Below are 13,979 nucleotides of genomic sequence, written 5' to 3'. Positions count from 1 at the left end.
GGTGAAGGAAATAAGTCTTTACGAGGCCATTCCAGGAAATCCAAAAATAGTCTGGGCACAAAAGACAACTGAACGGTTTTATTATTTCATGCTTAGGGTCTGATAAGGGAAAAAAAAATCAAGAACTGTCAGAAGACATTAACATAAGCCATAATTTTTGAACCCAAGATACAGTTATATATATTTTAAAACCACAGTAATAATTAACAGGGATTTTTTAGGGCTTAACTTAAAAAATAAGAAACTCTTGGGAGTTCCCGTCGTGGTGCAGTGATTAACGAATCCGACTAGGAACCATGAGGTTGCGGGTTCGGTCCCTGCCCTTGCTCAGTGGGTTAAGGATCCGGCGTTGCCGTGAGCTGTGGTGTAGGTCACAGACGCGGCTCGGATCCCACGTTGCTGTGGCTCTGGCGTAGGCTGGTGGCTACAGCTCCGATTGGACCCCTAGCCTGGGAACCTCCATATGCCGCGGGAGCGGCCCAAGAAATGGCAAAAAGACAAAAAAAAAAAAAAAAGAAGAAGAAGAAGAAGAAGAAGAAACTTTTGTTGAAATATTTCAAGAGTTTGCAGGAAGTACAAAGTTCCAAGAGTAAAAAGAATATTTTCTGTCTTAAAATATGTCTGGTGATTTTTCAATAAGTCACAACAGAGACCTCTGTTATCTAGGCAGAATTAATTAATTGGTTGTTTTACAGAAAGAAAACTCAAATCTAATTTTATTCTTTTTGTATACAATCCATGTAATAATTTGCAGCAAGATATTCATATGCCTTTTTAAATAAACAAATCTATCAACATGGACTATACCCTTAATTTGTTTTTTACCATTTATAGACCTTTTAAAAATTACTCATGGTATGCTTTCGCATCAGGATAAATTAAATTTTGTATAACATAAAATTCATCATTTTAAAGTGTACAATTCAGTGGCATTTAGTACATTCACAATGTGTACAACCATCTCCTCTATCTAGTTATAAAACAGTTTGATCACCCCAAAAAGAAACTCAGTACTTTTTTTTTTTTTTTTTTTAGGGCTGCACCCTCAGCATATGGAAGTTCCCAGGCTAGGGATCGAGTTGGAGCTGTAGCTGCAGGCCTCCGCCACAGCCACAGCTCGCCAGATTGGAGTCGTGTCTGTGACCTACACCACAGCTCACGGCCACACTAGGTCCTTAAGCCATTGAGCGAGGCCAGGGATCGAACCCGCAACCTCATGGATACTAGTTGGGTTGGTTACCGCTGAGCCACAACGAGAACTCCCTCGGTACCTATTATGCTGTCACTCCTCACTCTCCCCTCCCCCAGCCCCTGGCAACCACTATCTACTTTCTGTCTCTATGGATTTACCTATTATAAGTATTTCCTATCACTGGAATCATACAATATGCGATCTTTTGTGTCTGGGTTCTTTCACTGAGCATATTTTTGAGGTTCATCCATGCTGTAACATACGTCAGTATTTTCTTCCTTGTTATGGCTGAATAACATTCCATTATATGGACTCACCACACTTTTATTGAGCCATCAGTTGATGGACATTTGGATTGTTTCTGTCTCTCAGCCGTTGGGGACAGTGCTGCTATGAACATTTGTGTACAAGTGTTCGTTTGTATACCTGTTTGCAATTCTTTTGAGTATATATGTGGGAGTAGAATTGCTGAGTCATATCCTAATTATACGTTTAACTTTTGACAACCGACCGAACTGTTTTCCATAGCAACTGCACCATTTCACATTCCTACCATCCATGCATAAAGATGCCAATCTCTCCACATCCTCACCAGCACTTGTAATTTTCTGGTTTTTTTAATAACAACCATCTTGCTAGGTGTGAAACGGTATCATTGTGAATCGTACGCTTTATTTATTTTTTGACTGCACCCGAGGCATGTGGAAGTACCCAGGCCAGGGATCAAACCCAAACCACAGCAGTGACTTGAACTGCTGCAATGACAATGCCAGATCCTTAACCCACTGTGACACAAGGGCACTCCACAAATGGGATACTTTAAAATAGTTTGGCTTGCATTTCCCTAATGATTATTGACGTTGAGCATCTTTTCTTGTGCTTATTGGCCATCTGTTTATCTTCTTTAGAAAAATGTCTATTCAAGTTTTTTTGCACATTTTAAAATTGTGTTGTCTTAACGTTGAGTTGTAAGAGTTCTGTATATATTCTGGATACTAGATGCTTTTAAGATTTATGAGTCACAAATATTTTTGCTCATATGTAAGTTGTATTTTCAATTTCTTTGATACATAGAAGTTTCTTATTTCGATGAATTTCAATTTTCTTTTTCATTTATTGCTCATACTTTTCATGTTATATCTAAGAATCCATTGCCAAATCTAAGATCGTGATGTTTTACCCCATGTTTTCTTCCAAGAGTTTGGTGGTTTAAACTTTGACACCTAAGTCTTTTTTCTTTTCTTTTCCGTTGCACCCATGGCATATGAAAGTTTCTGAGCCAGGGATAGGACCCATGCTGCTAGAGACAACGCTGGATCCTTAACCCACTGTGCCACAATGGGAACTCCTACACTTAGGTCCTTGATTCATTTTCTGAGTCAATTTCGGTATATTGTGTAAGGAAAGGGTCTAATTTCATTCTTTTCTTTGAGGTATAGTTGATGTACAATACGATATATTAAGTTTCAGTTTATAGCATAATGATTCATAATTTTAAAAGGTTATATTCCATTTATAAACATTATAAAATATTAGCTATATTCCCTGTGTAGTAGCTTATTGATTTCATACATAGTAGTTCATACTTCTTAACAATTTTAGTCTTTTGCACGTGGATATTTAGCTGTGCCTGTATTTACTGAAGAGACAGTTCTTTCCCCCATTGAATGGTCTTGGCGCTCTTACCAAAAATCAGTTTGGGAGTTCCCATTGTGGTGCAGCAGAAACGAATCCAACTAGTATTCATGAGGATGTGGGTTCGATCCCTGGCCTTGCTCAGTGGGTCAGGGAACCCATCGTAGCCATGAGCTCACAGATGCAGCTCAGATCCCGCATTGCTGTGGCTGTGGCATATGCCAGCAGCTACAGCTCCAATTCAACCCCTAGCCTGGGAAATTCCATATGCCGCAAGTGCGACTCTAAAAAGCCAAAAAAGGGAAAAAAAATCAAATGGCCCTAAATATACAAGTTTATTTCTGAACTTGATCTCATTGATCTATATTATTGTTTGCTTGCTTAGTGACTTTCCTAAATTATTTTTGTAAAGTCTGTATTCTTTATCATCATATGGGGCCACCGAAGTCTGTTGTGTTAGCTTTGTGGTCGGATAGCGTTTTGACAGAGTTTCCTTAAACACTTGGAGAGTGGAATGAGGAGAAGGAGGAGGAAAAGAGAAGAAGAAGGAAAAACAAAACAAAAAAAGCCCCTCTCCCAGTCTTTGCTGACTGGCTCAGTGTCAGGGCACTCCTTTGATCCTTAGCCCAGCTCTACTTAGCCTTCACATCCTGCTTGCACAGGGCCTGAAGGCAAGCCAGAGGTGAGAGTTTAAGGTCTTTTAAGGGTTTTTTTTGAGGATCCAGCCTTAGACATGCTTGTGGCCTTCTTGATTCCTGGGTATATGTGGAAAATTTTAAAAGCCTTTATTCCTCCATGTATCTCCTTTCCCGATCTCTTCCTTCCCAGGCTTTATAGTCTATCTATTCATTGTCCTGACTGTCATCCCCTGTCCCAGGCCACTACCGCCGATACTGGGGCCCTTAAATGTTTTTGGCAAAAGGTGTTTGGAAAGCTGCTCCAGGCTGGGGAATGCTCCCAGCTGAGCAAAACAAAGGTAGGTCTTGTGCAGGTCCTTTAGGGAGCTGCCAGACAAGTCTAAACCCACAACCACAATTCTTTAAGAATAAGGTGCATATTGCTCCCTTAGGAGCTAGCAACCTATGCTGGGCTGCTGCCAATCCAGGGCAGAGGGGATTGTAAGCGAGCAATTACAGTGCCACTGTGTTCTCTTTCCCCAGTGCAACGGCTTTGTCTTCACCAAGGCTTCCTCTGGTTGGTATAAATGTTTGACCGAATTCTAGAGTTGTACGAAAGTTGATAATGAGAACTTTTCCAGCTCATTAGTTACTTCTGTGGAAGACACAGCCCTGAAGTTCCCTACTCCTTAATTTTCAGTGACGTCATTGCATAATATACTTTGATATGAATGTGTCTGGATGTAAATATCTGCTGATATAAATAGACAATAAAATGAAAGACTTTAATTTTAAGATAAAGTTAGTGTTAGCACATTAAATAAAATACGTATTACACTGAAATTACTGTTTTAACGAACTAATAATTTCCCGAAGCAACAGACAAATTCACTATCAGAAAAATATTTTCTTGTACATATATTCATATTTTATGGAATTATTATACTGTGTATAGCCTTAATCATTTTTAGTATCTCCTTTAATCTACACAGCCAACTTTTTGTTTTCTCTAGACAGAGAAAAAGGCTAGACAGGAAGCCTTTCCCTAAATGTATTTTTTGTATTATATTTATACATTTTATTTGTATTATTTTTACAAATTTTAAGGTGGCAAAATAAGAGCATAACATCAGCCAAAGCACTGGAACATTCTGTTAACAACCGTTTTATAATATATAAGGGTAAATTGAAACTATGTTTAGTGACCCAAGTTTTATAAATTATTGTACTTAGAAATTGTCCAAGTATCCAAAAATTATTTACCAGTGATTTCAACCTAATATTTAAAACCTTAACACATGTTAACTAAAGATCTGGAAATTAAAATTTTGGCTGAAACATTAAGCCCTATGATCTGTGGAATCATAAGAAATGTATAAGATCAAACTCTTTTAAAAGACATTTATCATTACATTTTCATTTAATGAAACACCATTTACATTTTGTACTCTTCAACATTTTGTGGAAACAGAGAAAATTTATTTGATCCATAAGACCAATACAGGAAATTTGCGAAGTCTAAATCATGAGAAGTTTGGCCTTAGTTTTACATAAACTAGAACAGTGGCTTGAATTAGTTTTGATAGATTAAAACCAAGAGAAGACATTTTTCCTGTAACAAAAGCTATTATTTAAATTTACTTGTCATATATTTTTAAAGTAAAAGAAACACCGCTTATTACATTTTCTCTTCCTTATAGACATTTATGATTATTTGTACTAGATGTTCCTAGACTATGAACATAATTACAGAATGATTTTTTTGTTTGTTTCTTGTTTTTTGTCTTTCTCCCTTTTCTAGGGCATATGGAGGTTCCCAGGCTAGGGGTTGAATCGGAGCTGTAGCCGCTGGCCTACACCACGGCCACAGCAACACCGGATTGGAGCCACATCTTCGACCTACACCACAGTTCACGGGGCAATGCCGGATCCTTAACCCACTGAGCAAGGCCAGGGATCGAACCTGCAACCTCATCGTTCCTAGTTGGATTAGTTAGCCACTGAGCCACGACGGGAACTCCCAGAATGATTTTTCTGATCAATTATCTTTAAAATTTCCCAAGCGATGAAAAGAGAAAAAAAAATGTAAAAGGCGAGAAGGAGCCAGTTTTAGAATGAAATTAGCGCTGTCAAAGCTAAACACCCATTTTGACATATAATCATATACACACACCCACAATAGAGTCATTAAAGATGTTTTAAGCAGTAACTTGGACCCTTGATAATTTTATCATCATACTATTAAAAAGCCAGAACTTAGTAACACTCATGTGGAAGAAAATAACATGGCCTCTCTTTTTCAGACAAGCCAATCGCCTTGTGTGTTTTTTTTCTTTTTGTTCTAAAGCCCCTCTCAATGTTATTCATGTCAAAGTTGCCCAAAGTGGCCACTACCATTCCAAATTGTTCTCAGTGACATGATGCCAGAAGTTAGCCCAAGTTTATTAGCAGACAAACTCATAAGAAATTGGCTGGCGCTTGGTCAAATGTAAAATTATCACTTACAAATGACTTAGGTCCTTTACCCTAACGGTACGTCACCTCGACTGCTGAAGCTTCCTGGAAGGCAGAATATGTACAAAGAACTCTCCCAAAGTCAGTTTCTCATAAGTTCTCAGACAAACAACATACAAGTTGGTGGACAGGCAGACGGCAGAAAATGATGTTTAAAGCCAAGTTTCACCAGAGGACCCCCAAATCCAGTCAGATCTCTCAGATCCCAGGAGACAAGTAACACATCTGACACCAAAGGGCCAAAGAAATCATCCTAGTCCAGATTCAGTGCAAAAGCCATGTAATTAGGGACAGAGATGCCTCAAGTGGACCAGATGCAAGGGATACGGATGTGCACATTATTACCGAGTCAGAGTCCTGGTCCACGGCAGCGAAGGTCTTGATGCAACTCCAAACTGTCCTCACCTAATCAGCCTAGGATCACCAGGGACACATCTATAGTCTGACAAAATCCATTTTAATTAGTCCGTGGTGGTGAGGAACACCTGGGATGGCTTTGGCTGAGGGACTGGGGAACTGTTAAAGACTTGGCTGGTGTGTCTTTTTGGCGAGGGGGTGAGGGTGAATGGCAGCAGCTAGGCTGTCTTACATGCTTCAAGATGCAACACAGACTATTTAGTTGGGGCAGAATTATGCCCTCAGCAAGGCTTGCTACTTTGGATTTCTGTTCCAGGGACTGCATTATGGCCAACCCAGGAAGACTTCCCTGAGGCTGATTAAAAAAAAAAAAAAATCCCATGGGGAGTTCCCATTGTGGCTCAGCGGGTTAAGAACCTGACTAGTATCCATGAGGATGCGGGTTCAATCCCTGGCCTCACTCGGTGGGTTAGGGATCCAACGTTGCCGTGAGCTGTGGTGTAGGTCACAGATGTGGCTCAGATCTAGTGTTGCTGTGGCTGTGATGTGGGCCAGTAGCTGCAGCTCTGATTCGACCCCCAACCTGGGAACTTCCATATGCCGCAGGTTCAGCCCTAAAAAAAAAAAAAAAAAAGAGAGAGAGAGAGAGAAACAAAATCCCATGGAAGAAGCTATTCAAAGCCTGATTGCTGTAGGTGCTCTAAACTGGCTGTAACATGGGCAGAATGACAGCCCCCATGATAAGCCTCTCACTGCAGAGAATGGCTGAAAAGATACTTCCATCCGCCCACCTCCCAACTGCCCCAAGTGGAAGAAAGACTCCCCTATCTTTGTTTTAGGATTTGGAGGTCCTCTGTGGTAGGCTGTGATGACGCAGAGCCCCAAAAAAGCCCAGGATAATGATGGGCACCCCAAATCCAGGCAAAGACTGCAATCAAAGATGAATCTAAGGAAGGGACGGGCACAACGGTCTTTTCTTAATGAAAATAATATAGTCCAGGGAGAAGAAAGCCTGGTCCCACAGTGACGAGCTTGCGGCCACACCTTCAGGGGCCATGGGAGCTCCCTCTCCGAGACCATTGAGAGTGGCCTTCGGCTACCTAGGGGGAAAGAGTACATTAGGCAGGGTAGGTCAGCAAAACACCCCCCAAACTCTGTGATGTAACAAAATAAAATGTTTCTTGTTCACAAAAAGATACTGAGTTTTTACAGACAAGTATCTCCACACCCTCTGTGTCCACTGTAGCATTATTCACAAGAGCCAACACATGGAAACAACCTAAGTGTCTGTCAACAGATAAAGAAAATGTGGAACACACACACACACACACACACACACACACACACACGTGCACAAGTACACGCATGCACAAATAAAAGCCATAAAAAAGGAAACTCTGTCATTTGTGACAATGCGGATAAAGCTTTGAGGGCCGCATGCTAAGACAAATAAGTCAGTCATAGACACGTACAGCGAACCCTTGAACAGCTTGAGTTTGAACTGCATGGGTCTGCTTATACATGGATTTTTTTTCCCATGTAGTAAATAGGTACTACATGATCCATGTAGTAAATAGGTACTACATGATCCATGTAGTAAATAGGTACTACATGATCCATGGTTGGTTGACTCCTCAGATGCAGGACTGCATAGACAGAGGGCTGACTGTAAAGTTATCCATGGATTTCCAACTGCAGAGATGGTCAGGGCCCTCACCGTCACCTTTGGAAAGGGTTGATTGTACTGTGCGATCTCAAACATAGAATCTAGAAAAGTCAAACTCATAGAAACAGAGAGTAGCTTGGTGGTTGCCAGGGCCTGGGGATGGGGGACATGGGGAGATGTTAGTCACATGGTACAAGCTGCCAGTTATAAGATGGGTAAGTTCTGGGGAATCTAATATGCAGCATGGTGATCATAGTTCACCTGTCTTGTATACTTGACGGTTGCTAAGAAAGTAGACCTTAAATGTTCTCATCACAAAGTTTTTAGAAGGTAACCATGTGAGGTAAAAAAATATTTATTGAATTTTAGTGTAGCTAGAATTTTTTTTTTTTGTCTTTTTGCCATTTCTACGGCCGCTCCCTCAGCATATGGAGGTTCCCAGGCTAGGGGTCCAATCAGGGCTGTAGCCACCGGCCTACACCACAGCCACAGCAACGCCAGATCCGAGCCGCATCTGTGACCTACACCACAGCTCATGGCAATGTCAGATCCTTAACCCACTGAGCAAGGCCAGGGATCAAACATGCAACCTCATGGTTCCTAGTCAGATTCATTAACCACTGTGCCATGACGGGAACTACTAGCTAGAAATTTTTAAGATGATAAATTTTTGTGTGTGTGTGTGTGTGAGAGAGAGAGAGAGAGAGAGAGAGAGAGAGAGAGAGAGAGTGTATGTTCTGAGAGCTCTTTGGAACCATTCCTTTTTTCTTTTTTCTTTTTTTTTTTTTTTTTTTGTCTTTTTGTCTTTTTGTCTTTTTGTCTTTTGTTGTTGTTGTTGTTGCTATTTCTTGGGCCGCTCCCGCGGCATATGGAGGTTCCCAGGCTAGGGGTTGAATCGGAGCTGTAGCCACCGGCCTACGCCAGAGACACAGCAACGCAGGATCCGAGCCGCGTCTGCGACCTACACCACAGCTCACGGCAACGCCAGATCGTTAACCCACTGAGCAAGGGCAGGGATCGAACCCGCAACCTCATGGTTCCTAGTCGGATTCGTTAACCACTGCGCCACGACGGGAACTCCCTCTTTTTTCTTTTTTTATTACTCAGTGAATTTTATTACATTTCTAGTTGTACAATGATCATCACAACCCAGTTTTATAGCATTTCCATCCCAAACCCCCAGCCCATCCCCCCATCTGCCAACCTGTCTCCTTTGGAATCCATAAGTTTTTCAAAGTCTGAGTCAGTATCTGTTCTGCAAAGATGTTCATTGTGTCCTTTTTTTGAGATTCCACATGTCAGTGAAAGCATTTGATGTTGGTATCTCACAGTCTAACTTCACTTAGCATGATAATTTCTAGGTCCATCCATGTTGCTGCAAATGCCATGATTTCTTCCTTTTTATGGCTGAGTAATATTCCATTGTGTACATGTACCACATTCCTTGGAAACATTCTTACTTCAAGGCCTTAGACCAAAATTGTTAAAATATTTGACATCTTCATCTCTTATACAAGCAGTTATAGTTGAAGTTTCTTTTTTCTTCCTTTTTTCTTTTTACAGCCACACCTGTGGCATATAGAAACACCTAGGCTAGGGGTTGAATTGGAGCTGCAGTTGCCAGCCTATGCCACAGCCACAGCAACACTGGATCTGAGCTGCATCTGTGACCTACGCCACAGCTTGCAGCAATGCTGGATCCTTAACCCACTGAGTGAGGCTGGGGATTGAACCTGCATCCTCAAGGAGACTATGCTGGGTCCTTAACCCATTGAGCCATAATAGGAACTCCAGTTGAAGTTTCTTGTAGTTTTCTTTTTAATACTAGTTTTAAGCACTCTAGAAGTGACAAAAATGTTTTTAAAATCTGAAAAATTGAGTAGATATACATTAGAGACTTTTCATTAGGCAAGAAAAAAGGTCTGAGCCTTTAGTTGACTACCCATTCTTGATTTTTAAAAAAAAATTGTTGTGTATATTCTCACAATACAGACAAGAAAGAGTATAATGAAAGCAGTATATCCATCATCACCTTTAACAATAGTTGACATTCTGCCAATCTTATTTCATCTACCTCCCCAACTTTGTTTTCTAATTTAAATGAACTCCTAGGACTTCCCATTGTGGCGCAGTGGGAATGAACTCAACTAGTATCCCTGAGGACTTGGGTTTGATCCCCGACCTCACTTAGTGGGTTAAGGATCCGGCGTTGCCCTGAGCTGTGGTGTAGGTTGCAGACACAGCTCCAATATGGTGTTGCTGTGGCTGTGGTGTAGGCCCACAGCTGCAGCTCGGATTCTACCCCTAGCCTGGGAACTTCCATATGGCGCAGGTGCGGCCCTAAGAAGCAAAAAAATTTAAAAAATAAATAAATAAAAGAACTCCCAGACACTTCATTTCACATGGATATATATGTAAGTCAATTTTCATCTGAAATAAGTGAGCGTAATATAGATAAAATTACAGTGTATAGCTGAAGGAATATGCCTGTTCTATTCACTCATTAAAGCCAGATAGGTAGGCCCTGTGCTAGGTGCTGGGACTATCAGAGAGAGAGTCACATGGGGACAGGAGAAGATATTCAGAGGTTATTATGTGAAAAGACAAATACGAGCATTATTGCTCCTAGGTGATGATAATGATAATAGTTAATATTTTTAGATCACTTAGTGTTTTAAGCCCTTTGCAACCATTATTAAGAATAAACATTGGGAGTTCCCCTCATGGCTCCATGGTTAGTGAACCCGACTAGCATCCATGAGGATATGGGTTCGATCCCTGGCCTTGCTCAGTGGGTTAAGGATTCAGCATTGCTGTGAGCTGTGGTGTAGGTGGCAGATGGGGCTCAGGTCCTGGGTTGCTGTGGCTGTGGTGCAGGCCGGCAACTGTAGCTCTGATTTGACCTCTAGCCTGGGGACTTTCATATGCAGCAAGTGCGGCCCTAAAAAGATTTAAAAACAAAACAAAAACAAAAACAAAACCCAACCAAACAAACAAAAAACCCCAGAGAAACAAAGTAACTTCTTGGAGGGCATTCATATAGTAAGTAGTTGAGCTAGGATTTTAATCTAAGTGGTATGATTACAGAGACTGTGCTCTAAGGAAAAAAAGTTTACCTTGGAGTTCCAACGTGGCCTAGTGGTTAAGGATTTGGTGTTATCACTGCTGTGGCTTGGGTCACTGTTATGGTATGGGTTCAACCCAGCCCAAGAACTTCTGCAGGCCACACACAGGTGCAGGAAAAAAAAAAAAAGAGAGAGAGAGAGAGAGAAGACTATCTTAATACTGTGGTTAAAAACAATGTTATTTGTTCACAAAACCATTTCATTTTCTTCCTAGGCTTATAGGAAGACTACTTTCCAGCTCCCTGGCCTTTAAATAAGCCACGTGGTTAATTCTGGCTAATGGAATGTGGGTGGATATTAAAAAAAAAAACAAAACTCCGGATTAGAGTGTTGTCTTCCCAAGAATAAAACAGCCTATATCTCTAGGTTATTACGTGGAGGAGAGCCTCTCCATCAGGTGTATCTTTACTAAACTGTGTGAGCACAAGAAATTCTCTCTTATTGTGCTAAGTCTCTGAGGTTTGAGGGTTGGTTTGTTATGGCAGCTTGCGTAAGCTATACTAAGAGAAACATTTTAAACTTTTAAAAAGTGTGAACTAGTTAAAAAATATTGAAAAGTACAGCATATATAAACAATCATATCTCTATCCCCAGATTTAACATATTTAATATTGTTAATATTCAAGAAACCCATTAGATATAACTAATATCTAATAATCAACAAAGCATCACCTCATCTCTAATGCCTCCCTAAAAGTAATCACCACTTGAAGGTGGTGCCTCTCATCTTTATTTACATTTTTTACTTTGTCTAAAATGTATTAAATTATGGATTATTTTATGTGCTTTAAAAATAGAAATGGTATCACGAAAGATTGCTTTTTTCATCCCATATTGTTCTTGAGGTGTATCCATGTTGGTATATGCAGGTCTAATTCACTGAATTGAATAGTTACATAGAAATAGAGTAATTTACTTACTCTTATTTATTTTACTTACTGACAGTTGAGATTGTTCATATATATATATATATTTTGCTTCTACAAACAATGCTGCCTTGTACCTGCCTAATATCATATGGTCAGGGGAAGCCTCTGGGGATTTTCTCATTTAAGATAATACTGGAAGGATGAGAAGCCAGCCACGTGAAGAGCTGGGAAACAGGTGTTTCAAGTATCTGGAACAGTGAACAAGCCCTCACGCCTTAAGGAATGGCATACAGTGAGGCTACATTGACGAGAGTGAAGAGTGGTAGGAGATGGGAGTGGAGAAGCAGGCAAGGACCACTGTGCTAATGGCTTTAGAGGCCACATTAAGGAGTTCCCCTCATGATTAAGGAGTTCCCATCATGGTGCAGCAGAAACGAGACTAGGAACCACGAGGTTTTGGGTTTGATCCCTGGCCTCGCTCAGTGGGTTAAAGATCCGGCGTTGCCGTGAGCCGTGGTGTAGGTCACAGACGAGGCTCAGATCTGGCATTGCTGTGGCTGTGGTGTAGGCCAGCAGCTAGAGTTCCAGTTAGACCCCTAGCCTGGGAACCTCCATATGCCGCGGGTCCGGCCCTAAAGACAAAAAAAAAAAAAAAAAAAAAAAAAAAAAAAAAAAAAAAATAGAGGCCACATTAAGAAGTTTCAGTTTTCTTCTATTTGCAAAGCTACCCAACAGTTCTCATTTTTTCTAGGTTTATCAGGCTATGCTCACAGTATTGTGAGTTCCTTCCCTCCGCCTCACAATAAATGGAGCATCTGGTAAATGAATGCAGTTACTGCTTTTGCTCTCCGTTTTGGAGGAATTGATTGTAATATTGTATAGGGAAAAAAAGAAAGAAAAATTACTTTTCAATTCCTTTCCAGGTCTTTTGTGTCTGAGGGGCAGCTGTATATTTCAAAATGAAACTATAGCTGACCTTTGAACAACATGGGTTCGAACTGCATGGATCCACATGTATGCGGATTTTTTTCCAATAAATATTGCTACACATCCAAGATTGGTTGAATTCACCACGAAGAGTCACAAATAAGGAGGAACCCCAGTTAAGGAGGACCGACTATAACTTATACATGGCGTTTTGGCTGCAGGGAGGGTCTGTGCTCCTAACCCCTGAGTTGTTGAAGGATCAACTGCAAAGGTATCAAAATTTCAGTTTCCTATCAAAAGGGCTTAAGAGGAAATGTTCTTATTTTCTCCATATTTTGCAATCAATTTGTTCCGGTTCTTAAAAAAATCAGATCGACTTCATAAAAGATCTTAAGGGTTTAGGATGATTTAAGACCCGAGGAAATATCATGCTGCTAGTCCTAAAACTATTTGAGGTGTGATAGAATCTGGTGATGACCACATAGGAATAATTGAAAAGTGTGAACAAATTAGGTACTATACTACAATGCCAAGCTTTGTTTTTTGTTTTTTGTTTTTTTTTCTTTTTTGTCTTGTTGCCATTTATTGGGCCGCTCCCGCGGCATATGGAGGTTCCCAGGCTAGGGGTCCAATCGGAGCTGTAGCCACCGGCCTACACAAGAGCCACAGCAACTCAGGATCCGAGCCACGTCTGCAACCTACGCCACAGCTCACGGCAACACCGGATCGTTAACCCACTGAGCAAGGCCAGGGACCGAACCCGCAACCTCATGGTTCCTAGTCAGATTCGTTAACCACTGTGCCACGACGGGAACTCCCTACAATGCCAAGCTTTGTACTGTAGGCTTTAAAATTACAAATTACACTATTTTCAAAAGTGGTTTGGATATGAGCCATTCCTTTAATAACTTAGGCAAACAGGCTAACATTCTCTCTCCTCTCTTACTCATTTCTTCTATTAGCAGTTCCTATATTTGCCTATTGGCTATACTATCAGGTTGGGAGGTGGGGTATCACCTCGTTCAGGAGCTTTCATTTAAATTACCTCCCTGATCTCCAACAGGTCAAGCACATGGA

This window comes from Sus scrofa, chromosome X, assembly GCF_000003025.6.
Source record: "Sus scrofa isolate TJ Tabasco breed Duroc chromosome X, Sscrofa11.1, whole genome shotgun sequence".
NCBI lineage: Eukaryota > Metazoa > Chordata > Mammalia > Artiodactyla > Suidae > Sus > Sus scrofa.
This window is presented reverse-complemented; position numbering follows the sequence as displayed.